Here is a 27,292-nt window from a genome sequence, read left to right as displayed (position 1 = left end):
ATATACTGAAGAAATTCAGTTGGAAATGCCGAGGCAGAAGACTTTAGGAAGTAGAAAATTGCTTTCTTAAGCAGTTATCATGGAGTTAACAATGGGGGACAAATGTAAGACTTGGTGATAGCAAATAAGGAGATGATAATAAATAACATCGAAATAGCGAGTTAGGGAAGTGATCGTAAAAAAAAGGATAAACTGTGCAACTTGATTGATACCTGGGGGCCTGACAGCTGAGTGGACGGCGCTTCGAATTCGTAGTCCAAAGGTTCCGGGTTCGATCCCCGCTGGAGGCGGAAACAAATTGACAGTTTCCTTTACCCTGATGTACCTGTTCACTTAGCAGTAAATAGGTACCTGGGAGTTATACAACCGATACTTCCTGGGAGGGTGTGTAACAAAAAGGAGGCCTGGTCGAGGACCGGGCCGCGGGGACGCTAAGCCCCGAAATCATCTCAAGATAACCTCAAGAAGATCCATACAGATGTATCATACCAATGTTAGCCAAAACTCACTCAGGAGGCAAACTCACACAATAATATATATATATATATATATATATATATATATATATATATATATATATATATATATATATATATATTATATATGACCGAAAAAGTAAGATTAATAATTCTAACACGAATTTTCTCAATCTTTCGTACATTTCTTTTCACTGTTGGTGGTAATTCAAAAATCAATTCTCCAAAATTCATTTTTATTTCTAGTCTGACGCGACACTTGAGCGCGTTTCGTAAAACTTATTACATTTTCAAAGACTTTAGTTTAAACATACACAACTGAATAGAACTTACAAATCTCCGATTTGTTTATATCTACATTTGAGTGAGGTGGATGGGGTGAGGTGGTATTTAATAAGGTATTAATTTCATCAACACAAGACAGAACACGAAATAATGGGTATTGAATAGAAGTGATTGTAGAAAGCCTATTGGTCCATATTTCTTGATGCTTCTATATTGGAGCGGAGTCTTGAGGTGGGTAGAATATAGTTGTGCATTAATTGGCTGTTGATTGCTGGTGTTGACTTCTTGATGTGTAGTGCCTCGCAAACATCAAGCCGCCTGCTATCGCTGTATCTATCGATGATTTCTGTGTTGTTTACTAGGATTTCTCTGGCGATGGTTTGGTTGTGGGAAGAGATTATATGTTCCTTAATGGAGCCCTGTTGCTTATGCATCGTTAAACGCCTAGAAAGAGATGTTGTTGTCTTGCCTATATACTGGTTTTTTTGGAGCTTACAGTCCCCAAGAGGGCATTTGAAGGCATAGACGACGTTGGTCTCTTTTAAAGCGTTCTTTTTTGTGTCTGGAGAGTTTCTCATGAGTAGGCTGGCCGTTTTTCTGGTTTTATAGTAAATCGTCAGTTGTATCCTCTGATTTTTGTCTGTAGGGATAACGTTTCTATTAACAATATCTTTCAGGACCCTTTCCTCCGTTTTATGAGCTGTGGAAAAGAAGTTCCTGTAAAATAGTCTAATAGGGGGTATAGGTGTTGTGTTGGTTGTCTCTTCAGAGGTTGCATCGTGATCCAGCCTGTACTCCTCTTGACATACCAGAAAATATCCTAAGGAAACTACTCCAAGCTTGTACTAAAGAGGCACCCTTCTTGAGCCCGGATGGGCACATGTATAAGCAAGTAGATGGGGTCGCCATGGGTTCTCCTCTAGGTGTCCTGTTTGCAAACTTCTACATGGGTACCATCGAGCAAAAAGTCTTAGTCGAAATGAACTTGAAACCGGCCATATACTGCAGGTATGTTGACGACATTTTTACACAGGTACCTGATGTCAGACATCTGCAGGAGCTGAAGGAGGCATTTGAGCGGAGTTCCGTGCTGCGTTTCACTTACGAGATGGAAAAGGATGGGAAGCTGCCCTTTCTAGATGTAACAGTCATGGAAAAGAGCGGAGGTTTCCACACTGCAGTCTACACTAAGGAAACGAACATAGGAATGTGCCTAAATGCCAAAAGCGACTGCCCAGAGAGGTATAAGAGGAGTGTTGTTAACGCATATGTCGACCGTGCTCTCAGCCACAGCTCAGAATGGAAGCAAGTCGACGAAGAACTCTGTAGGGTAAGGCAGGTCCTAGTCAACAACGGCTTCTCCAATGGTTTCGTCGAAGACATCATAAGAAGGAAAGTGAAATGCCATGCAACCTCTGAAGAGACAACCAACACAACACCTATACCCCCTATTAGACTATTTTACAGGAACTTCTTTTCCACAGCTCATAAAACGGAGGAAAGGGTCCTGAAAGATATTGTTAATAGAAACGTTATCCCTACAGACAAAAATCAGAGGATACAACTGACGATTTACTATAAAACCAGAAAAACGGCCAGCCTACTCATGAGAAACTCTCCAGACACAAAAAAGAACGCTTTAAAAGAGACCAACGTCGTCTATGCCTTCAAATGCCCTCTTGGGGACTGTAAGCTCCAAAAAAAACAGTATATAGGCAAGACAACAACATCTCTTTCTAGGCGTTTAACGATGCATAAGCAACAGGGCTCCATTAAGGAACATATAATCTCTTCCCACAACCAAACCATCGCCAGAGAAATCCTAGTAAACAACACAGAAATCATCGATAGATACAGCGATAGCAGGCGGCTTGACGTTTGCGAGGCACTACACATCAAGAAGTCAACACCAGCAATCAACAGCCAATTAATGCACAACTATATTCTACCCACCTCAAGACTCCGCTCCAATATAGAAGCATCCAGAAATATGGACCAATAGGCTTTCTACAATCACTTTTATTCAATACCCATTGTTTCGTGTTCTGTCTTGTGTTGATGAAATTAATACCTTATTAAATACCACCTCACCCCATCCACCTCACTCAAATGTAGATATAAACAAATCGGAGATGTGCAAGTTCTATTCAGTTGTGTATGTTTAAACTAAAGTCTTTGAAAATGTAATAAGTTTTACGAAACGCGCTCAAGTGTCGCGTCAGACTAGAAATAAAAATGAATTTTGGAGAATTGATTTTTGAATTACCACCAACAGTGAAAAGAAATGTACGAAAGATTGAGAAAATTCGTGTTAGAATTATTAATCTTACTTTTTCGGTCATATTTAATAATATATGTCTACAGGAAAGACTGCTACCAAAATATACTAATATATATATATATATATATATATATATATATATATATATATATATATATATATATATATATATATATATATATATATATATATATATATATAATGTCGTACCTAACTTTTTCGGCTACCTAACCTAACCTAACCTATAAAGATAGGTTAGGTTAGGTAGGGTTGGTTAGGTTCGGTCATATATCTACGTTAATTTTAACTCCAATAAAAAAAATTGACCTCATACATAATGAAATGGGTAGCTTTATCATTTCATAAGAAAAAAATTAGAGAAAATATATTAATTCATGAAAACTTGGCTTATTAGGCAAATTGGGCCTTGCATAGTAGGCTGAGAAGTGCGTTCTGGCTACTAGGTACGACATATATATATTATATATATTAATGTATGTGTGTGTAAGCACGAAAATAAACACATGATTAAAACTGTGACAGTGTCAGACCACGGAGGAAAATTGAAACAGGAATTTCCTTAAGTACTTTCGTATACTAATACGATTATATATATATATATATATATATATATATATATTATATATATAAATATATATATATATATATATATATATATATATATATATATATATATAAATATATATTATATATATATATAAATATATATATATATATATATATATATATATATATATATATATATATATAAATATATATATATATATATATATATATATATATATATATATATATATATATATATATATAAATATATATATATATATATATATATATATATAAATATATATATATATATATATATATAAATATATATATATATATATATATATATATATATATATAAATATATATATATATATATATATATATATATATGCGAACAAGCCTGAATGGTCCCCAGGACATATGCAACTGAAAACTCACACCCCAGAAGTGACTCGAACCCATACTCCCAGAAGCAACGCATCTGGTATGTACAAGACGCCTTAATCCACTTGACCATCACGACCGGACAAAATGAGGTGATAGCCGAGGCTATTTGAACCACCCCACCGCCGGCACTCGGATAGTTATCTTGGGCATAGCATTTTACCAAATCACCTCATTCTTTGGGGCAACACGTGAGGAACACAAATGCGAACAAGCCTGAATGGTCCCCAGGACATATGCAACTGAACTCATATGCTCACACTTCTGGGGTGTGAGTTTTCAGTTGCATATGTCCTGGGGACCATTCAGGCTTGTTCGCATTTGTGTTCCTCACGTGTTGCCCCAAAGAATGAGGTGATTTGGTAAAATGCTATGCCCAAGATAACTATCCGAGTGCCGGCGGTGGGGTGGTTCAAATAGCCTCGGCTATCACCTCATTTTGTCCGGTCGTGATGGTCAAGTGGATTAAGGCGTCTTGTACATACCAGATGCGTTGCTTCTGGGAGTATGGGTTCGAGTCACTTCTGGGGTGTGAGTTTTCAGTTGCATATGTCCTGGGGACCATTCAGGCTTGTTCGCATTTGTGTTCCTCACGTGTTGCCCCAAAGAATGAGGTGATTTGGTAAAATGCTATGCCCAAGATAACTATCCGAGTGCTGGCGGTGGGGTGGTTCAAATAGCCTCGGCTATCACCTCATTTTGTCCGGTCGTGATGGTCAAGTGGATTAAGGCGTCTTGTACATACCAGATGCGTTGCTTCTGGGAGTATGGGTTCGAGTCACTTCTGGGGTGTGAGTTTTCAGTTGCATATGTCCTGGGGACCATTCAGGCTTGTTCGCATTTGTGTTCCTCACGTGTTGCCCCAAAGAATGAGGTGATTTGGTAAAATGCTATGCCCAAGATAACTATCCGAGTGCCGGCGGTGGGGTGGTTCAAATAGCCTCGGCTATCACCTCATTTTGTCCGGTCGTGATGGTCAAGTGGATTAAGGCGTCTTGTACATACCAGATGCGTTGCTTCTGGGAGTATGGGTTCGAGTCACTTCTGGGGTGTGAGTTTTCAGTTGCATATGTCCTGGGGACCATTCAGGCTTGTTCGCATTTGTGTTCCTCACGTGTTGCCCCAAAGAATGAGGTGATTTGGTAAAATGCTATGCCCAAGATAACTATCCGAGTGCCGGCGGTGGGGTGGTTCAAATAGCCTCGGCTATCACCTCATTTTGTCCGGTCGTGATGGTCAAGTGGATTAAGGCGTCTTGTACATACCAGATGCGTTGCTTCTGGGAGTATGGGTTCGAGTCACTTCTGGGGTGTGAGTTTTCAGTTGCATATGTCCTGGGGACCATTCAGGCTTGTTCGCATTTGTGTTCCTCACGTGTTGCCCCAAAGAATGAGGTGATTTGGTAAAATGCTATGCCCAAGATAACTATCCGAGTGCCGGCGGTGGGGTGGTTCAAATAGCCTCGGCTATCACCTCATTTTGTCCGGTCATGATGGTCAAGTGGATTAAGGCGTCTTGTACATACCAGATGCGTTGCTTCTGGGAGTATGGGTTCGAGTCACTTCTGGGGTGTGAGTTTTCAGTTGATATATATATATATATATATAAATATATATATATATATATATATATATATATATATATATATATATATATATATATATATATATATATATGAATGAAAACTCACACCCCAGAAGTGACTCGAACCCATACTCCCAGAAGCAACGCAACTGGTAACTACAGGGCGCCTTAATCCGCTTGACCATCACGGCCGTCAAAAGGAAGTGATAGCCGAGGCTATTTGAGCCACTTCCCCGACGGCAACTCGGATGGTAATCTTGGGCATAGCATTTCACCAAATCACCTCATTCTTTGGGGCACACGTGAGGAACACAAATGCGAACAAGCCTGAATGGTCCCCAGGACTATATGCGAATGAAAACTCACACCCCAGAAGTGACTCGAACCCATACTCCCAGAAGCAACGCAACTGGTAACTACAGGGCGCCTTAATCCGCTTGACCATCACGGCCGTCAAAAGGAAGTGATAGCCGAGGCTATTTGAGCCACTTCCCCGACGGCAACTCGGATGGTAATCTTGGGCATAGCATTTCACCAAATTACCTCATTCTTTGGGGCACACTTGAGGAACACAAATGCGAACAAGCCTGAATGGTCCCCAGGACTATATGCGAATGAAAACTCACACCCCAGAAGTGACTCGAACCCATACTCCCAGAAGCAACGCAACTGGTAACTACAGGGCGCCTTAATCCGCTTGACCATCACGGCCGTCAAAAGGAAGTGATAGCCGAGGCTATTTGAGCCACTTCCCCGACGGCAACTCGGATGGTAATCTTGGGCATAGCATTTCACCAAATCACCTCATTCTTTGGGGCACACGTGAGGAACACAAATGCGAACAAGCCTGAATGGTCCCCAGGACTATATGCGAATGAAAACTCACACCCCAGAAGTGACTCGAACCCATACTCCCAGAAGCAACGCAACTGGTAACTACAGGGCGCCTTAATCCGCTTGACCATCACGGCCGTCAAAAGGAAGTGATAGCCGAGGCTATTTGAGCCACTTCCCCGACGGCAACTCGGATGGTAATCTTGGGCATAGCATTTCACCAAATCACCTCATTCTTTGGGGCACACGTGAGGAACACAAATGCGAACAAGCCTGAATGGTCCCCAGGACTATATGCGAATGAAAACTCACACCCCAGAAGTGACTCGAACCCATACTCCCAGAAGCAACGCAACTGGTAACTACAGGGCGCCTTAATCCGCTTGACCATCACGGCCGTCAAAAGGAAGTGATAGCCGAGGCTATTTGAGCCACTTCCCCGACGGCAACTCGGATGGTAATCTTGGGCATAGCATTTCACCAAATCACCTCATTCTTTGGGGCACACGTGAGGAACACAAATGCGAACGGCCGTGATGATTGACGGCCGTGATGGTCAAGCGGATTAAGGCGCCCTGTAGTTACCAGTTGCGTTGCTTCTGGGAGTATGGGTTCGAGTCACTTCTGGGGTGTGAGTTTTCATTCGCATATAGTCCTGGGGACCATTCAGGCTTGTTCGCATTTGTGTTCCTCACGTGTGCCACAAAGAATGAGGTGATTTGGTGAAATGCTATGCCCAAGAATACCATCCGAGTTGCCGTCGGGGAAGTGGCTCAAATAGCCTCGGCTATCACTTCCTTTTGACGGCCGTGATGGTCAAGCGGATTAAGGCGCCCTGTAGTTACCAGTTGCGTTGCTTCTGGGAGTATGGGTTCGAGTCACTTCTGGGGTGTGAGTTTTCATTCGCATATAGTCCTGGGGACCATTCAGGCTTGTTCGCATTTGTGTTCCTCACGTGTGCCCCAAAGAATGAGGTGATTTGGTGAAATGCTATGCCCAAGATTACCATCCGAGTTGCCGTCGGGGAAGTGGCTCAAATAGCCTCGGCTATCACTTCCTTTTGACGGCCGTGATGGTCAAGCGGATTAAGGCGCCCTGTAGTTACCAGTTGCGTTGCTTCTGGGAGTATGGGTTCGAGTCACTTCTGGGGTGTGAGTTTTCATTCGCATATAGTCCTGGGGACCATTCAGGCTTGTTCGCATATATATATATATATATATATATATATATATATATATATATATATATATATATATATATATATATATATATATATATATATATAATCTAATAGTACAAGCTTTCTATGCTTCTATTTTTTTTACTCAGGGGATTATAAAGAGCAATAAAGTTACCGAAATTAAAGATTACCGAAATTAGTAAAGTGACTATTGGAAAGTATATTTTCTAGGTTTCGTTCCAATCTTGAACATTGTCAGGTAAGGAATGAATACACAAGACTGGCTGATTTATAAAGATTAAGCAACCCAAAAGGTGGCACTGGCATGACAGCCTGTAAGAATACACAAGGTGCAAATTTATCTGAAATACACATATTGAAGAAGTGAAGTTGTGTGGGGGTAAGATGAAGTAATAAAACATACGGTAAGACATAGGGGAATAATGAGGATGGATGCCAGTCGAACCTTGGATAAGGCGGTGGGCTGGAAGAACTCGGTATATATGTCAGGTTGATGCTTTATCACTATAGCACTGTTTATCCAACAGCACTAGTTGATGTTCTCAGTTCTAAACATCAGTCTTAATACTAGTGCTTTCTGACTTTTTTTTTCCTAGGGATATTCCCGAGCAGATTAGTGTCTGGCTGACCAACTTGTTTCTTGTTTCTGTTTTACTTAGGCGGAGCATTTATGACTTGTATGGTCGCTTCAGTAAGATATTGCCCAATGTGTTTCAACTTCTGCTCTGTTGAATCTTAGTTTAAATCTTGTTTGGTTTGTAACTGTGCACTGTGTTAGATAATGTTCCAGCGGTCTGTCGGGCATTTCTCCACAGTGCTGACATTTCGTCTTAACTTCCTGAACCTGTAAGCCTTGATTGCTCTTGGTGGCAGTAGATAGCAGGGGGGTGGTAGGATGGAGGAGCTGGCAGTGGTAGAAGAGCGACAGTAGTTGTAGCTGGGGATAGTAGTTTATGATGGTAGTAGTGCGATAGTAAATTATTGGTAGGGTTGTGAGGGTGGGAGAGGGGAAGGAGGGAAGGGGGGGGGGAGGAGGTAAGCCGCCGTGCCAAGCCACGTGACTGACATAAGAGGTGGAAGCCATCACCACAAGTGAGGTTATACTCCGCCACTCCTTGCAACACTACACCACACACTCATCACATGTCAATACACTCAGCTTTACCACAGCCTTTCTCAACACCTCCCACACAAACTCCTCGGGGAACCGAGATGGACGGAAGAGATGGAAATATTTACAAAGAGGTAATAGTAATACGAGAGGCCATGGATGGAAACTAAACACAAGCCACAGATGAGATAAAATTCTAATTTAGCGTGAGAAGGGAAAATTTAAAGAACTAACCAAATTAACTGAAGGTCTTGCATGATGCAGGGAAGAAGCTCGTTCACCGATGGTAAAAATGTACACAAGTATTTTAGTACATTTTGATAAATAATTAGTCGTACGCGGTAACCCACGAGATGACTGGTGCCGCAGACACACGTGCGACCAGTTCCTCTAATGTTTACTAGTGAGAGGATCTACAATGTCTGCTCGACATCCCAATATTGTCAAACACGAGCCATAGGTCTATAGATATGTGAGAACATATCGTCCGGCCAAGAGAGACTTCCAGGTGCATGTTCAGGCCACCATATATTCATCTGAACTCACTACGAAAGGCGTTCAATATGGAAAGGTGGTACTGGTGGTGGATGTGAGGGGTGGGGGGGTGGGGCGTGGTAGTGGTGGTGGATGTGAGGGGGGGGGGGGTGGCGTGGTAATGGATGTGAGGGGGGGGGGGGTGGCGTGGTAATGGTGGTGGATGTGGGGTGTGCGGCGTGGTAGTGGTGGTGGATGTGGGGTGTGCGGCGTGGTAGTGGTGGTGGATGTGGGGTGTGCGGCGTGGTAGTGGTGGTGGATGTGGGGTGTGCGGCGTGGTAGTGGTGGTGGATGTGGGGTGTGCGGCGTGGTAGTGGTGGTGGATGTGGGGTGTGCGGCGTGGTAGTGGTGGTGGATGTGGGGTGTGCGGCGTGGTAGTGGTGGTGGATGTGGGGTGTGCGGCGTGGTAGTGGTGGTGGATGTGGGGTGTGCGGCGTGGTAGTGGTGGTGGATGTGGGGTGTGCGGCGTGGTAGTGGTGGTGGATGTGGGGTGTGCGGCGTGGTAGTGGTGGTGGATGTGGGGTGTGCGGCGTGGTAGTGGTGGTGGATGTGGGGTGTGCGGCGTGGTAGTGGTGGTGGATGTGGGGTGTGCGGCGTGGTAGTGGTGGTGGATGTGGGGTGTGCGGCGTGGTAGTGGTGGTGGATGTGGGGTGTGCGGCGTGGTAGTGGTGGTGGATGTGGGGTGTGCGGCGTGGTAGTGGTGGTGGATGTGGGGTGTGCGGCGTGGTAGTGGTGGTGGATGTGGGGTGTGCGGCGTGGTAGTGGTGGTGGATGTGGGGTGTGCGGCGTGGTAGTGGTGGTGGATGTGGGGTGTGCGGCGTGGTAGTGGTGGTGGATGTGGGGTGTGCGGCGTGGTAGTGGTGGTGGATGTGGGGTGTGCGGCGTGGTAGTGGTGGTGGATGTGGGGTGTGCGGCGTGGTAGTGGTGGTGGATGTGGGGTGTGCGGCGTGGTAGTGGTGGTGGATGTGGGGTGTGCGGCGTGGTAGTGGTGGTGGATGTGGGGTGTGCGGCGTGGTAGTGGTGGTGGATGTGGGGTGTGCGGCGTGGTAGTGGTGGTGGATGTGGGGTGTGCGGCGTGGTAGTGGTGGTGGATGTGGGGTGTGCGGCGTGGTAGTGGTGGTGGATGTGGGGTGTGCGGCGTGGTAGTGGTGGTGGATGTGGGGTGTGCGGCGTGGTAGTGGTGGTGGATGTGGGGTGTGCGGCGTGGTAGTGGTGGTGGATGTGGGGTGTGCGGCGTGGTAGTGGTGGTGGATGTGGGGTGTGCGGCGTGGTAGTGGTGGTGGATGTGGGGTGTGCGGCGTGGTAGTGGTGGTGGATGTGGGGTGTGCGGCGTGGTAGTGGTGGTGGATGTGGGGTGTGCGGCGTGGTAGTGGTGGTGGATGTGGGGTGTGCGGCGTGGTAGTGGTGGTGGATGTGGGGTGTGCGGCGTGGTAGTGGTGGTGGATGTGGGGTGTGCGGCGTGGTAGTGGTGGTGGATGTGGGGTGTGCGGCGTGGTAGTGGTGGTGGATGTGGGGTGTGCGGCGTGGTAGTGGTGGTGGATGTGGGGTGTGCGGCGTGGTAGTGGTGGTGGATGTGGGGTGTGCGGCGTGGTAGTGGTGGTGGATGTGGGGTGTGCGGCGTGGTAGTGGTGGTGGATGTGGGGTGTGAGGCGTGGTAGTGGTGGTGGATGTGGGGTGTGCGGCGTGGTAGTGGTGGTGGATGTGGGGTGTGCGGCGTGGTAGTGGTGGTGGATGTGGGGTGTGAGGCGTGGTAGTGGTGGTGGATGTGGGGTGTGCGGCGTGGTAGTGGTGGTGGATGTGGGGTGTGCGGCGTGGTAGTGGTGGTGGATGTGGGGTGTGAGGCGTGGTAGTGGTGGTGGCAGTGATAGTGTGCCAAATATGGGTAGAGCCTCTAGGGTCACACCGCCCACCAGCCGCACGTGGCAAGATACAAGGCACCACAACACAGGCGTCTTGACAGTGAGGGCCACACCGGCTAGCTACACACCTGGTGACCCGAGAGCCCCTACAGCTCAGGATAGACCTCAAAGAGCACCTAGAATGGTGAAGGTTAGGGATGAAGGGCGTCGTCCACCCTTGACGACCAAGAAGGAACTGAGGAAAGTGGAGAGGGCTAAGCTAGGGATAATTCATCCCACCAACCTAACTCATCCGATTCATTACTATGCACATCTCATCACGACACGTATCGTTCATCATATATTTCGTTAGACATATACACTTGTCACCAGAGATGACCAGAGAAGGTCTTTGGTGCCGCGTTAGAGACAACCGGAGGTCACCTCATTATAACATCTCTCATTAATTAAACTGTCAGCTTCATTATTTCAAATACACATTTGGGGTGATAGAGCAGAATGTAGACCTGCCATGTGTGGCTGGTAGGCCAAGGCGGCTATTTAAAAATAAATTTAAACTGACGTTGGTTACGTTCAAATAATCATAGCGTCATATAAATCAGCTGTTAGAAAATACTTGCACAAATTGTCTTGTATAAAATACCACTGAAAATCTCATGGGAAAAGTGAAAAATTTAGCCGTGACAGAATTATAATGAAAGATATTAATTACGTGTGAAATCCGAGAGATCAGACTTCTAACTGAAATATCTGAATCTCAGTGGGCACTATTTAACTGAAATCTCCCCACGATGTGGCGAACACTGGGGCCTGACTGTATTATGGCTACCCTGACCCAATTAACACTTTCGCCACATCACCCGGCTGGCTAAATCTATTCATCTTACCACCATATTTAGATGGACTTTACCAGCGACGATGTACGAAAAAAAGTCTGGATACGGAACACAATGTCGAATCTAAATTTGACAGAGAACTATTTTTACGACACGGTAATCAATGCTAACAACCCTACTGAAGGGTAGATGATCATCATGAACTACATGATAACTGTACTCTACCAGAAGTGTAGTGTCACGGCGAGACGTGTAGTCGCCAACAGGAACCTCCTACGGTAGAGAGGAAGCGACGCCGTACGGCAGTGACGCAAAAATATGACCAAGCCAGTGGCCATGACGGACCTGCGAACACTGCACGAAAGTACAACAGGACCTCCACTGACGCCCAGTCTGCGTTGTGTACTTATGTAGGGGACGCACATACTACGTAAACTATAACATATAATTATATATATCATCACACATCTTTAACTTCGAGTATCGTGAGCACGGGCAGCAATATGCTCGACGAACTATCCCACAAAGAATGCGTCAGCAGGACCTGCGCATCCATTACATGCAACTCTACAATAGCCATTGGAAACAACAAACGTTCTATTCAACGTACACAACGAAAACGGAGAATAAAAAGTAGGTCAACTATACATCCTAATTTACGTGATTTCGCCACAGTTAATGTAACCTACCGATGACATAGTAAGGTTCAAGATTAACGTCATTCAAATCATGTTGCCTTTTATGTCTAACAGACATGACTGCTTCTCTAAACAATGACGAAATCAACACAAGGCTACAATATCAACAAACAAGAAGTATAATAGCACATTTGTTGTCAAAACCTTGGGACTCTGGCGGCGGGAATTGCAGGGAGAGGTTCCCCCCGAGACGGCGGCCTCCCAGAGGCCCAAATGATGTATCACCAATATAATCCACCTGATCACCGCTGGACCCCAGCTGGAGAGTCTCCAAGGGGTCCAGATGGTCACCGCTGGCACGCCATGGAAACTTAACAGTCCTTTCATGTTGAAGAGTAAATGTTTGTTCTCTTCATCTGATACTGCGCATTTTGTGTACATCCTTTTGGTCAATCATTTGCAAATATATTGTAAATATTAGCAAACTGATCATATAGGCTCACGCCAGGCTTTTTAATATAAAATTACTTCACTGTCCATGGCGAGGTACTGGTAACAGGTTTACATTCACCTGCGGGGTATTTATGTGACGCACAAATGTTTGACTAAAAAAAAAATACCTGGGCATACTGCTGTCACCGTGAACAAGCATGCAACCGTATTTAAATCCTTGAATTATGTGGCTAGTTTCACTGGGAATGTTTGTGTCAGGTGGTAGGTTCCACAGTATGTGATCGGCTGCCCCCAATACAACACTTGTTGCTGCCGCCAAGGCGGGGCACACAAACACCAGCGAGATCAATATAATTATAAATATCACAAACCTACCGTGATGCCCCAGACACGCGCGTGCTGAGCATCAGCATGTGTCTATGTATGTTAACTACACCTGTATCTACACTACACTATCATATGCCCCACACCACCTTCACATACACTATCAACAGGTATGAGTGTGGGGCGAGTGTAAACAAACACACGACCTACACCTGTTCACTACCGGAATAGTAAATCACCAACACTTTCGCAATGTGACCTTTCCCACAACCTGTCAACGCGATTAACTTGCTAACAGTTCTATCCTCCATTCCCTTTCTTTCTGGAACCCCCCCCCCAAATTTAGTTTCAAATTTATCAGATCCGCCTGACCACTGTCTACATTCTTTAAGGATCTGTGGGAGTGCACAACAGCTTTTACTTTCAAAATGCATTCTACATGGCACATCTCCTGGGCCAGGTGAGAACGACGGGCTCACCATAGCCCGTGCTGCTTGGAACTTTTTGTTCCGAGTAGCTGAACCTAAAATAACAATATTCTATATTTTCTGTAAAGGATGTTCGAAGATTTCTGGGACAGTGCTTCGCTGACGACCTCTGATCGAATCGCAACACTGTAAACGCTTCATCCATGTACTTCGTAAACAAATAGTAGCCAACAGAACCTGAACACCTAACATACTTCTATCTTTGTATAGAAATTCCCATTCAGTCGTGTTAAACACCAAATGGCAAGTATAAATAGACGTGTGAAATACCCTACTTTAGGCACACAGTTGCAGACCAGTGGGCACAATACAACCCGTCCTCGACTCAGGTTCATTCCATCCAGCGGTCGACCCCACGGACGCATTCATAAATTTTAACATGCTGTTCATTCAAAACAGGAATTTTCTTAAATATAAATTAATAATATATTATATTGTGCATATATAGCATAGGTTAGGTTAGGTGTTTAGATTCTGTTGGCGATTATTTGTATTTGTAGTACGTGGGTGAAGCATTTCAACCCGTCCTCGACTTGAATCCATTCCATCCATCGGTCGACCCCCAGAGACGCATTTACAAATTTTAACATACTGTTCATTAAAAACAGGCATTTTCTCAAATATAAATTAATATTATAATATATCAGCATAGGTTAGGTTAGGTTAGGTTAGGTTAGGTGTTTAGGTTCTGTTGGCGATTATTTATATTTGTAGTACGTGGGTGAAGCATTTATAGCGTTGTGGTTCGAACAAAATTCGTCAGTGAAACACTTGTTCCGGAAGTGTTCGAACGTCATCAGTTGTGAGTCGTGTGTAAACCGTTTATCATTCATACAGGAGGTTTGGCGGGTGCATGGAATGGCCTTTGGGTCTTTGTTAAGAGGACGGGCTGGATTATGGTAAATGTGCAGCCCCTCCTCCATACAAAGACCTAAAAGTGATTCCATGCACCCGCCAAACCCCCTGTTTATGAATGAAAAACGGTTTACACACGACTTAACTGATTTCGTTCGAACACTTCCAGAACAAGGGCTTCACTGACGAATTTCGTTCGAACCAGAACGCTATAAATGCTTCACCCACGTAACACAAATAATCGCCAACAGAACCTAAACACCTAACCTAACCTATGCCTATATATGCACAATGTTAATATTAATTTATATTTGAGAAAATTTCCGTTTTGAATGAACAACATGTTAAAATTTATGGATGCGTCCGTGGGGTCGACCGCTGGATGTAATGGACTTGAGTCGAGGACGGGTTGCAAATGTGATCAAAGGTCAATATGCTTTTGTTTATGAAGACAGGCTACAATAGTGATGACGTTGGTTCGACAGTGAATTGGCGTAGCTTTATGATATTGTGGCCATTGACTAGGCTATGTATCTTATCCCCTTTGAGTAGCGGCATAAAAATAGATTAACCACTACCCGACACAACCTTTGTGTTTACTAGTTGTGGTTTGCGGGGGTTGAGCTTTGCTCTTTCGGCCCGCCTCTCAACTGTCAATCAACTGTTTACTAACTACTAACTTACTATTTTTTTTTCCCCACACCACACACACACACACCCCAGGAAGCAGCCCGTGACAGCTGACTAACTCCCAGGTACCTATTTACTGCTAGGTAACAGGGGCACTTAGGGTGAAAGAAACTTTGCCCATTTGTTTCTGCCTCGTGCGGGAATCGAACCCGCGCCACAGAATTACGAGTCCTGCGCACTATCCACCAGGCTACGAGGCCCCCTTGTGTCCATGGCCACAAATGTATTACCCAAAAAGGACTTATAGTACACACGTTAGATGGGAAGATACAAGCCATATCATACACGAACGATTTGGCAACGGATTTTTTTTCACAATTTAACCAACCCAACCTAAACCAAACCTAGCACGCGACGCTAGGTTTCTATTAAAAGTAGAAACCTAACTACATGTTGTGAATTGGTAATACCCTAGACTATTTTTTTATAATTAGAAAATGAGCTTAGTGCGAAACGCCTCTATAAAGATTTAACTGTAGCCCATGTTGAACGATCGAAGAGAAAAGAGCACACTGCCTTTACTCCTGAACGAAGCAAGGAAGGCAGAAGTCACAATGCATCCATGCCATTTTTTTTCAAGGACTTCACCATCGCTCCGAATATTATGGCTTCAGTAATTTGCGTTTGGCAGTGAGGCCATTAACACATTACATATCATGTTGTTATGTCGAGGTTTGTGGTCCTTTGTTTCCTGTGTTACCGAGAAACGAACTGTTGAAGCGTATGCTGAGGACAAAAGGTTAGCTCCCCACATTCACAACAGGGCAAGAGATAAAGATGACGTGGAGCTATTAGAGGACGAACATGCAAGCACGAAGCCACTATCTCACAACATGCACAATAACTCCAGCCTATGAAAATAAATGCAACATGACTGCCATCTATCTGTCAGTGTTTTGAAATAACCTTAACAATTTTTGACAAAAGGGAAACAGCCGGCAGTCTTGAATATATACACATGTCAAATTTAGGTATTTGATATTTATTCCGCTAAAAAAGTTTGTCAAGCTGACAAAGCAACAAAACAATAATCATCTCGCCCAGCAGAGGGAGAGAGGGAGAGGCTACTCAGCCACGTCACAACGGGGCGGCGTCCTGGCTCCCTCACCTCCTCTGACACCACTTGGTGTTCACTACCACCAAAGCTTACCACTTTTTGGTGCATTTCTGAGGCACCCACAACACCGTATCACCGACCAATGGTTTAAAAGAAAAAACATTCATCTATATATATTTTGAACATCCAGTTTGAAATTTTAATATTTCAAATATCTTCAGAAACACACATCTTCAGGAATACACACTATGTTGTTTTAGATTCAGCTATTCAGAACAAAAAGTTCCAAGTAGCACGGGCCATGGTGAGCCCGTAAAACCCGTATACAGTATGGACTAAAGACACAGATATGCTAAACTTACATGCAGAAACAAACAGTTGGGTCACCTCACCCTACGATTCGCATAACCACCTGAATTGTAAGGGCGCGCCAAAGATGAGGTGAGGAAACTGATGCCTAACTATATTATTTCTTTGCCGGGTCACCTATCTAACCTAACTAATTGATTGGCTTTTTTCACTTCGTTTATTTATCATACACCTCATACCCATCCCTTGAGCGGTATGGGGGTGTATAATAAATAAATATAATAAATAATCCCATTATTTGCTTTTTCTGGAACTGAATCCAATAGTTCGTTTAGCTAGTTACCGCTAGACTAATTAAACAAACTATAGTGTTCAGTTCCTGAACCAATGCGCTAGGATACTCCAAATCTTCACACAAACTACAACACTCCTAAGTTATCAGCTCAAATCTGGCAACACCCAACCTTTCCTCTAACAAATAACGTCGTATTTCGATCGTATGTGTTACATAACGCCAAAAATGGTCATACTTAAAAATGGAAACGGCTTGCGAAAGTGACGTACTGCCCCGTTTTCTGTTTTGGGTCTTGTGATAGGTTAGATGACACATTTCACACATTAATTTTACCGTTTTCTTGACGTTGGGAAACCTTAGTTGGACGGGCTGCACTCATTACAGACAGCGGTAACAAACTAGTCCTGAGGATGGTGACATAACACACTAGGGGACAGTTCTACCTCCTCCCCCAGCTAGTGTGCTGCTGCTGTAACAAGGGAAGCAGCAGCAACCCCCTAAGCTGCCACAAGTAGATAATTGAGCAGCTCTTGACAGCCTTCCCCTACTTGGGCGCCTCGTGTTATCACTAGACGTAGTAACAGGATACGAGCGATTAACACCACTTTATGCAGTATATTGTAATGCGGCTTCACATACACATTAATCAGCCCAATCAACAAAATATATATCACATGTGCTCTATGCAAAATATAACACAAGATTACTATATAAACAAATATAATTATGATTCATTCAATATTTAACACGTAACACATTGATAATATAATTAAAACGAAAACAACTGTAATAACACGTATTTCAAGATGAGATTAAGAAAACATTTAGCTTATATTAATTTGAAATCTGAGAAGGAAGCTATGTAGCCTAAGTGGAGCTAAAAGACTAAGACTGGAAGAACTGCAGCTAAAGGGCTGCATGTGAAGCATGGCGAAAAGGGTATTAAAAATCAAAAGTTTCAGCAATAGATATGGACAACGTGAGATATATTTAGTCTCAGGAGGATACGAAGATTGAGAAATATAAGGTAAAGAGGTGGACTAAAGAAGATGTGGGATTCGTCCCTTGTAGCCACCTGCCACAGGTAACGGTAGCCCAACCTAATCTTGACAATCACTAAGTCGCACTGTCTGGTGAACGTTTTTCCGAGTAAAACAAATCAACATTTTACACTGATGCTTTATGTATGGGTATAAAGTATATATGGAAGCTGATCAGAATTACATTTCACCTTCGTAAATGTACATTAATTACACTATGTAAAAGACACATCGAACACTTTATGTAAGGCATACGTAAATCTGTGTATCTATGTATTTACGTATGTAGGTTAGCTTAGCATTTTAAAAGCACCGAATCACCTTCAGTGGTTGAGTGTTCAATAAACCCTTGAAATATGTGTTTAACACATCTCTAACCCTGTCCATGGAGGACAGAAGAAAATTTATATATGCTAGTTAGCATTGTAAAAGTGTGGCCACGTCTGTGGTAAAAAAAAAAAAAAAAAAAAAAAAAAAAAAAAAAAAAAAAAAAAAAAAAAAAAAAAAAAAAACTGATGCTTTCAGGGTGTGATATCTTTCCTATCAGAACAGAATGTTTGGAGCACAATTGTCTTAATAGTAGAGATGGGGATACCTAGGTATGGTTCAGCTTCATCATTGTTGTATGCTAATTTGACTCCAATGTGTCTGTCATCATGATGAGTTGTTTATACGATGAAATCCATACAAAAGATATTCTAAACCCCTTTATTCTGTGTATCGAGCAAATATTGTGATATGTGATATTTATAATTGCTACTATGAAGTTTTTGCTGTCTTGCAGAAGTTTTTCAGTGCTTGAAGAGCAGACTTTGAACCACAGAAAATAACTCTTCCTCCAGTGTTTCATAGCGTACCAGTAGCTATTTGTAGTGCAGCTGGTTCAGTTATAAAACAATGTAGGCTTAGACTAAACATTTCTCTTAATTCAGGAAGCACGTGCTCCCTCAGGTTATTTAATCCATCACAATATAATTCCTTCGACAGCGGCAAATGTATTCCACAGATGCATTTTTTAAATAGTATTAATATGGTAATAGGCGAGCAAGGTGGTACTCGCCTATTTGTGCTTGCGGGGGTTGAGCTCTGGCTCTTTGGTCCCGCCTCTCAACTGTCAATCAACTGGTGTACAGGTTCCTGAGCCTACTGGGCTCTATCATATCTACATTTGAAACTGTGTATGGAGTCAGCCTCCACCACATCACTGTCTAATGCATTCCATTTGTCAACTACTCTGACACTAAAAAAATTCTTTCTAATATCTCTGTGGCTCATCTGGGCACTCAGTTTCCACCTGTGTCCCCTAGTGCGTGTAATGAGGGGACACGGGTTCGAGTCATGTATGTGGTGGATGGTGAGGTGTGGACGTGAGAGGGGTGTCCCGGTGGTGTAATGAGGGCCATCTCAAGGTATGTTGAGAATTATATATAGTGTCCGCCTGTCCGTGGTGTGACAACGACCAGGTGAGGTGTGCCGCTGGTAAACGTGCGGTGTACCGCAGTAGCAGTAACGCCAAGTATACGTATCATGGTAACTTTTGACACATCTCGCTCGTCTTCGCCGCCGCCCCAACACCACCACATATTTAACAATCGATAAATTTTCACGAATGTCAATTTTGTAACTTTAAAGTTGGATTAATTTATATAAACTTAACCCAAGATAATGTCATAATAAAAATATGAAATATCTGACGGTGAACAATTTAGAGGACTAATATAAACTAATCATTCAATGAATTTATACACAATTTCACACCCTCAGCACTCTCACTTAACAGATTCTAGGGTAATACATGATCAAACTCACTCCCAATACACAGTTCATGCAACACAATGAGCCACAGGGACGTTAGAAAGAACTTTTTCAGTGTCAGAGTAGTTAACAAGTGGTATGCATTAGGCAGTGATGTGGTGGAGGCAGACTCCATACACAGTTTCAAATGTAGATATGATAGAACCCAGTAGGCTCGGGAATCTGTACATCAGTTGATTGACGGTTGAGAGGCGGGACCAAAGAGCCAGAGCTCAACCCCCGCAAGCACAATGAGGTGAGTACAGATCTGACTTCAAAAGCACTTAAAATGGATGTCAGGAAGTCATCTCTGTGTCAGTAGTTCCTTCAAAAAGCCAGATATCCAGGTGGGGGTCTCCCTGTTTTCTCTGCTGACAAGTTGTTTTATTCCATCCTGTATACCTGCAGCACCATTATACATTACTTATTCCTATGTTGTATTTCCTGACAATTAAGTTTACATTTCTGGAAAAGCTGGACCTGCATGACACCCTAGCTCCGTGTACACCATTTACCAGCCATGACAATCATACCCCATTACCTTACAGCATCCGTGTTCGATCCCCAACAATGCGTGGGCACTATTCCTTGACACCGTTCTCGTATCCCAGATCCTTGTCATTTCTTCCAAGTGTTAAATAGTCATACTGACCCGATACTTCATCCTCATAATTACCTAGCCATAAACACTGGAGAGCAGATGCTACGAGCCCACATTTATCTTTGTTCGGTCGGCCGAGCGGACAGCACACTGGACTTGTGATCCTGTGGTCCCGGGTTCGATCCCAGGCGCCGGCGAGAAACAATGGGCAGAGTTTCTTTCACCCTATGCCCCTGTTACCTAGCAGTAAAATAGGTACCTGGGTGTTAGTCAGCTGTCACGGGCTGCTTCCTGGGGGTGGAGGCCTGGTCGAGGACCGGGCCGCGGGGACACTAAAAAGCCCCGAAATCATCTCAAGATAACCTCAAGATTGCTACACTAACTCATCCTACATGACAAATAATAAAATAAAGCTGGTCACAGTAGGAGGGTGTCCCCAGCGCCAAACAGTAGGGACATATGCGCGTGTCCCACTGCCACAATCAATAGAAGCCGCCTGGTTAAAGGTGGAGAGCACAGCCAGCGTCCTCTCCACCCTCGCCCTCGTACCACCACCTTTATTCCTTAATCCACCATTTTCCTCAAGGAACTGAAAATTATATGCATCGAGTACTAATTGCATAATCGATGATTTGAAATAACTTGTACGACCGATTTAAACATTAACAAAACTAGAAAAACTAACAAGTGATATAGCCTTTAAATATAACTAGGTAAAAAAAACTAGGCTTTAACACCGCTGCTTATAACACTCCAATTACATATTAATATAACTGATCATGACAAAAAGTTTGATCGCTGATTATAATTATATCACTAGAATCGAACCTTATATAACAATTTATAGTCAAACTAATAACTACAATAAAACACAAAACCGTAATCTAATGACTGGTTCAATCCCCCTGTATCTTAGCCAGTGATGCTTGTCATGACTAAGACACCCGTACACTCTTGTGAACAGCAGTTTCTCCATCTCACACACACACTATCTCAATATGTATTTGCTGCCAACTGGTGGCTTGTGTGATCTCCGCCCACACAGCCCGCACTCTAAATAAGCTTTCTGTCTACCCTAGCTCTGTCTAAACAATATCTTCGTAGCACATTTGACATCATCATATGAACTCATTCCGAGGAGGCGACACCGAAACTTAGAGAGGGATGCCATAACCAAGGCAATGCTTCAGCCCACCGCTTCGGGTGACCTAGAGAGATCCCTACACGGACTTCACCCTGGAGATCAGCTGCCCACCCGTCCACGCCCTCTCACTTAATCGATTAAATAATGCAGAGACCTTGCACAGTTAACAACAATTGTATGCTGAAACATACATTCATATTTACCAGCCTCAAAGGGAATAGCTAGTCGTTGGCTCGAGATACCTCAATATGGTCAACAGGTTTCATGTCCCTGATAATAGGAATCTTACTCCTCTTTAAACAAGTTATCCCTTCCATTGTATTATCACTTTGCTAGCTCCCCCCCCACCCCCTCCCTCCACCATAACTACGCGACATTCTGACACTCAACTATGCTCCAATAAAAATCATCTCCGTTCATCAGTTTGACACTTCTCCTTTCACGAGTGCCAAAGAACTGTAGCCCAGGTGTCTCCCTCGCTCCCCTTACCCGTGGGCGACCTTCAGCTACACGGAGTTGGTAGCCGCTATATATGGGAATGTCAAGATCACACGCCAGCTGCCCTCCACACACCCTGGGCCGCAACCTTCACCTCAGGCTCGTGTACCTGTCTAGTGTGAAAGTGAGAGCGGTTTAGCTCTGCTTATGCTCATGAAAACACCAAAGCTTGTCTAGATAGAAACGTGTTTTCAGAAGATAAAAAGAGGATTTTGTCTGTAGCTGATTTAGATAGTAACTCTAATCCTAGCAACACAGATATTCGACATTGAAACAACACACACATTTATCCACTGATTGTAATAAATACTTCATGTTAGGCACAGAATCAGGTCGCTAAGGTTCCAGTAAGTTCAACAAATTAAGGTACAACAATCAGACCCATGTTCACACGTGACCCGTCGGGTTCTGTATGTGGGGCCGTAAAAGCTAACGCCTAGGGATGAGGATTTATTAAACAGATTACAGTAATATAGACGTTGGATCGCTGGATTGTTTTAAGCATAGGTTAGACATATGTGGGTGAGTCAGGTTGGGTATCAACAGAAGCTGCATCACTTGAACCAATCGGCATTCTCCGATTTCATCTATTCTAAGGTTCGTAAGTAGTTGAAAAGAGTTGGCTACGACCTCAGCACGTATATTCCCGCAATGTTTACTGTAGCGTGTACATAATAACTCAGGGGATGCGAGTGAACCTGACCTTCACCTCAAGCTGTCTATGCAGGTTACACTCACCAGTCTGAAGAACAACGCCTCCATTTTTAACAGCGTCCAGCTGACAGCGTAACGATGACAACGAGCGCGCTTGCTCGCTCTCCACGTAAACAAATTATTCACTTTCTCCACTGCCCCCCCCCCTCCTTCCCTTCTGACACTTGCTTTCTAAATCCCGCCAACATCAGCACTCAACTATAATCTCAGAAGAAAGCGCCCTCGTTCTACCTCGTGGTTGTGGCTTAACAATTTCCGGCATGACCGTGTTTCGCAGCATTATCATGTAAACTAAAACTTTCTTATAAGTGATTCCCGGCACTAAGTGAAATGTAAATCGTCAACTTAACGCACGTAGACTAAGCCACTTTATTTATAATCATTTAAGATTTGAAAATGTTGAGATTAAATATAATTTTTTCTCACAACTTTCGCAATCTTTAATTTCCCCCCAAAAGTTCCCTTAGTTGACACAGCATGTAGAACATAAAGCTAACATTAATCCATGGCACTTAATTCATGAGATAATACAATAAACTACAAAACACAATTCACATGCCTCTAAATCAGGGGGTTTGCAGCATTACAGGACTTAAGGTACGGCTCCATTGCATAATTTTCAATTACAAAACTGTCAGGGAACTTCATTTACAAAGTTTGCTGATAATTTTCCGTGGCTAAGAAAGAAATAATAAATCTACACCGTTTCCAAGATTTCGAAAACACGTTAAAAAGCGTTTTAACACATTCTGGACCTTATTGGCATTATGCCATATATAAATGTATTAATAGCACTAACAGTATAAGACCCAGTGTTGTATAAGCGGGCAAGCCACGCCATCCAATAGTGTCAAGATGTCAACAACACTCACCTGAACACTTGATAGAAGCTGCCGCCAGCCAGGTAGACGAAGGGTATGAGCAGGGGTGCCACCGTCGTCAGGTCGATCAGATGGATCCTAGGAAACATGGCGACGGCGGCTTCCTCTTGGGGCTTACTCGAAGATTCTTGCTCCTTCCACCAGCTATAATGGTTGCCTCTACCCACCTGGTGATTTAATGCCTGTTTAGGCCTCTCCCATTAATCTAATCCCCTCTCCAATCTTTTATGGGTCTCAATGTTCCTGAAGTCTTCCAATTCTAAGATGTATCTTTAAGTCCTTAAATGATCGTTTTCTAGTCCTTAGTGCTCCTCCTGAGGCGACGTGGACGGCATCTCGTGCTTTAGCCTGTTTCCAAACACACACTGGTATAGGAGTGAAGCCGTTACATTATAATCGGGCACAGATGTTTTACACGTGAAATGAGTTTTTGTTGTAGAATGCTTCAAGAATGAGTTATTCAGTACAATATATTCAAACAGCAGTGGCGGTATAAAGATGCAGAACTTTGTGATGCGAGTTGGCTGGGGAGGCCTCACACCTGGGTGGTGGCTAACATTAAAGCCGCCTTGATCAGCTGGTTGTGCCGCTGGCAGTGTACGTGTAGGCTCATGGACCACACGGAAGACTTCTGGAGGCCTAGTCCACAAAAGGCACTCATGAACCCACCGTGGGTATATCCAAGTTGGTGGGGGCACTTGGGAGGACAGAGAGGCCTGGCGAAGTGCGTCCGCTGCAGGGAAGACTGCCAGAGGGACTAGAGGCACGCTACACACAGCTGTGTTGGTACTGGTATACAAGTATAATGGAGGCACGTAGGGAAACACTGGTGGGTCTACCAGAGAGTGTCCGTAAGAGGTAGACAGGGGGACAACTGGCCTTCAGCAGCACACACCCATCACACGATCACCAGCTCACACCAACGCCCATCTACACTCCTATCTTCACTTCACTCAATGCACCAAACGCTCACTTCATTAAACTATACCTAAAATAATAAATACATTAATCACCTCCGATTTTATACTCGAACTTGTTGCTCACAAAATAATCTTCACGAAATTCGCATTACATCCTCAGGTAGAAAAATGCAGATGAACGGAAATCATCCCCAGGTAAACAACTTGGCTAAAAGCCATTTAAAGGTAGCACAGAAGGCCATGAATGAGGTGTACATGTCACGCGCTAACACACACGTGGTGTATCTAAACCACGTACACGCATCGTCCTTGGCATTCCTACATGGCTGGAGCACGCGCCCTCACGTACAATATTTGTACAGAGCGTGACCAAGCGACAAGAGTTAAGACTGGCTGTCACTGCGGCAACGGTCGTCTCCGCTCTTAATCATCCCCGCCTCACCCCACAAAATCAATACGGCAAAACTAATCATTTACAATGGTGTTAAAAAGCTGCAAAATAGCCTAAGATTATATATTTTTACATTTTAGTAATTTCACTTTTCTTTCAAATATCCTGTATTAATATTAAAAAATTTAATTTATTTCAAGTCATACGTTTAAATCTTTCAATTATAATTTACGACAAAATTTAAGAAGAGCAATGCTGAATGAAAAACCGTTCACGGAAAACGTATTGGTTGCAAATCTCTCAAAATTCAATAAATGTGCTTCATTCATCCGCTGACACGAATGAATCCTGTAGAGAGGTGTTGGAGAGGGTTACACTGTATTCTCATCAAAAAGTCAGACACAAAACTGAAGTCATCAACATGTTGACATTATGAGTCACTTATTGCTTGAAGCTTGACATACGGGCTCGGGGGAGGGGTGAGCGCACCCCTGCCTCGCCAGTCCTCAACACTGTGGTGCACCGTACTACTGGGAAATGGGGAGGGAAGACAATCAGGCCAGTGCGCACCAGGGGCTACTCTCCAGTCACCATGTGCTCGACGGCTTGGTAAACATGACGGGGTGCGGGATTCACGTGCCCGTATGTCAATATTTTTGTTGACGTCATATTCTCACCCTCCTGCTTCTCACGTCACTTTGTAATCTTCACGGCGCAGCTAACACTTTTCCGTTAGTGTCAGCCTCCCAGATACACACGCAGAGTTACTGGTATGAGAGATAATATTATGTGAGGAGTAGTAGTAGGTGTACGGCACCAGGAGTGACGAGGGACGCCAGCAGAGTGCCTCGTTGGCGCGCCGCGCTGCAAGACTGACGGCCTCTAGGACCTGGCGGAGCGACCCTCCAGCCGTCCTGACCCGTCTCCTAGCAACCACTCCCACTCACCACAGCTGATGCACCCACCCACCCCAATATAATAGCCAAACAAAAACAATACCACAAACGAGCGTGACTTCATAACGTAAGTAATATAAAAGACATTAAAAAATACAATCATTAAGTCAGGTAGCAAATTATACTTCCATTTTTGTAAGGTTGGCAAGGTCTGCAGAACGGAAAGGCTTATACATGATACTATCGCTGCCCACCATTCTTGGACTATGACCGTCATACATCACTATTTTGCAGGGTGCACCGTCGCAATAGTTAAGGCAACTTTTAATTTGGAGATGTTTACAGTGCCTCGAGAACGGCGACAAAATTATGGGTACAGTATGTGGTTGGGAGCAGCACTTATTGACTAAATAACGTGTGATAAATGTACAAGCAAACACCCTTAATTACACCACACGACTAACCCCACAACAATCACAGAAGAATTAATTTAACGTATTCTTTTGCATTAACCACGAATTGTTGCATTGGAGAACAAAATTCAATTAATTAATATGTAACATTTTGTTATATATATTTAATTAATTTCCAGTTAATATAAATTTCCGTGAGCTTCCCCCCCCCCCAGGTAGATATTGTATAACTTTCTATTGTAACACAATAGAACGTTCTAGTTGTATTTTAGCAATATCTTAACAATTTTAAACCATGGCAGAGGGACCACTAAACCTACGAGTGAACGTGGGATGTGACAGTTACAGCCCCGCTCCTGTGCCAGGTAAGTCCACTATGGGCTCACCATAGCCCGTGCTACTTGGAACTTCTTGTTCTAAGTATCTAAATCTAAAACAACAACAACAGCGTGGTATGTAATCAGCCGAGATCTTATTCATCCTTTGCTAACTCGATAATAAAATATTTTGAAAAATGGTACCATAATGAAATTGCGTTAGCAGGTCAATGTTCTCGCTTTTCTCGAGTGCATCATGCTGTTGTGTACCCCCAGCCTCTGTTGTGTACCCCCAGCCTCTGTTGTGTACCCCCAGCCTCTGTTGTGTACCCCCCAGCCTCTGTTGTGTACCCCCCAGCCTCTGTTGTGTACCCCCCAGCCTCTGTTGTGTACCCCCCAGCCTCTGTTGTGTACCCCCCAGCCTCTGTTGTGTACCCCCAGCCTCCTGGTACCATCAGCCATGAGACCTCACCCACCTTCTCGTGGGTTAAGAGAAATCTGCTGGTAATGAATAATTCATGTTTTTCACCTGTAATTCTGGCAATTTATAAATCGAGCA

At 43.8% G+C, this 27,292-nt stretch overlaps 1 long non-coding RNA gene across 1 annotated transcript in view; it reads right to left on the bottom strand.

The window, feature by feature from the left end:
• Positions 1-26,055, bottom strand: part of LOC123769448 (uncharacterized) — a 68,139-nt gene extending 42,084 nt beyond the window's left edge. The window contains exons 1-2 of the long non-coding RNA XR_011223581.1: positions 25,925-26,055; positions 23,788-24,784 (exon numbers count right to left, since the gene is read on the bottom strand). This is a non-coding gene — a long non-coding RNA (uncharacterized lncRNA). The remainder of the gene's footprint in view (positions 1-23,787; positions 24,785-25,924) is intronic.
• Between the last annotated feature and the right edge of the window lie 1,237 nt (positions 26,056-27,292).

This window comes from Procambarus clarkii, chromosome 63, assembly GCF_040958095.1.
Source record: "Procambarus clarkii isolate CNS0578487 chromosome 63, FALCON_Pclarkii_2.0, whole genome shotgun sequence".
In the NCBI taxonomy this organism is placed as follows: domain Eukaryota; kingdom Metazoa; phylum Arthropoda; class Malacostraca; order Decapoda; family Cambaridae; genus Procambarus; species Procambarus clarkii.
The sequence above is the reverse complement of the archived record's forward strand: the minus strand, read 5'-3'. Positions and strand labels throughout refer to the sequence as shown.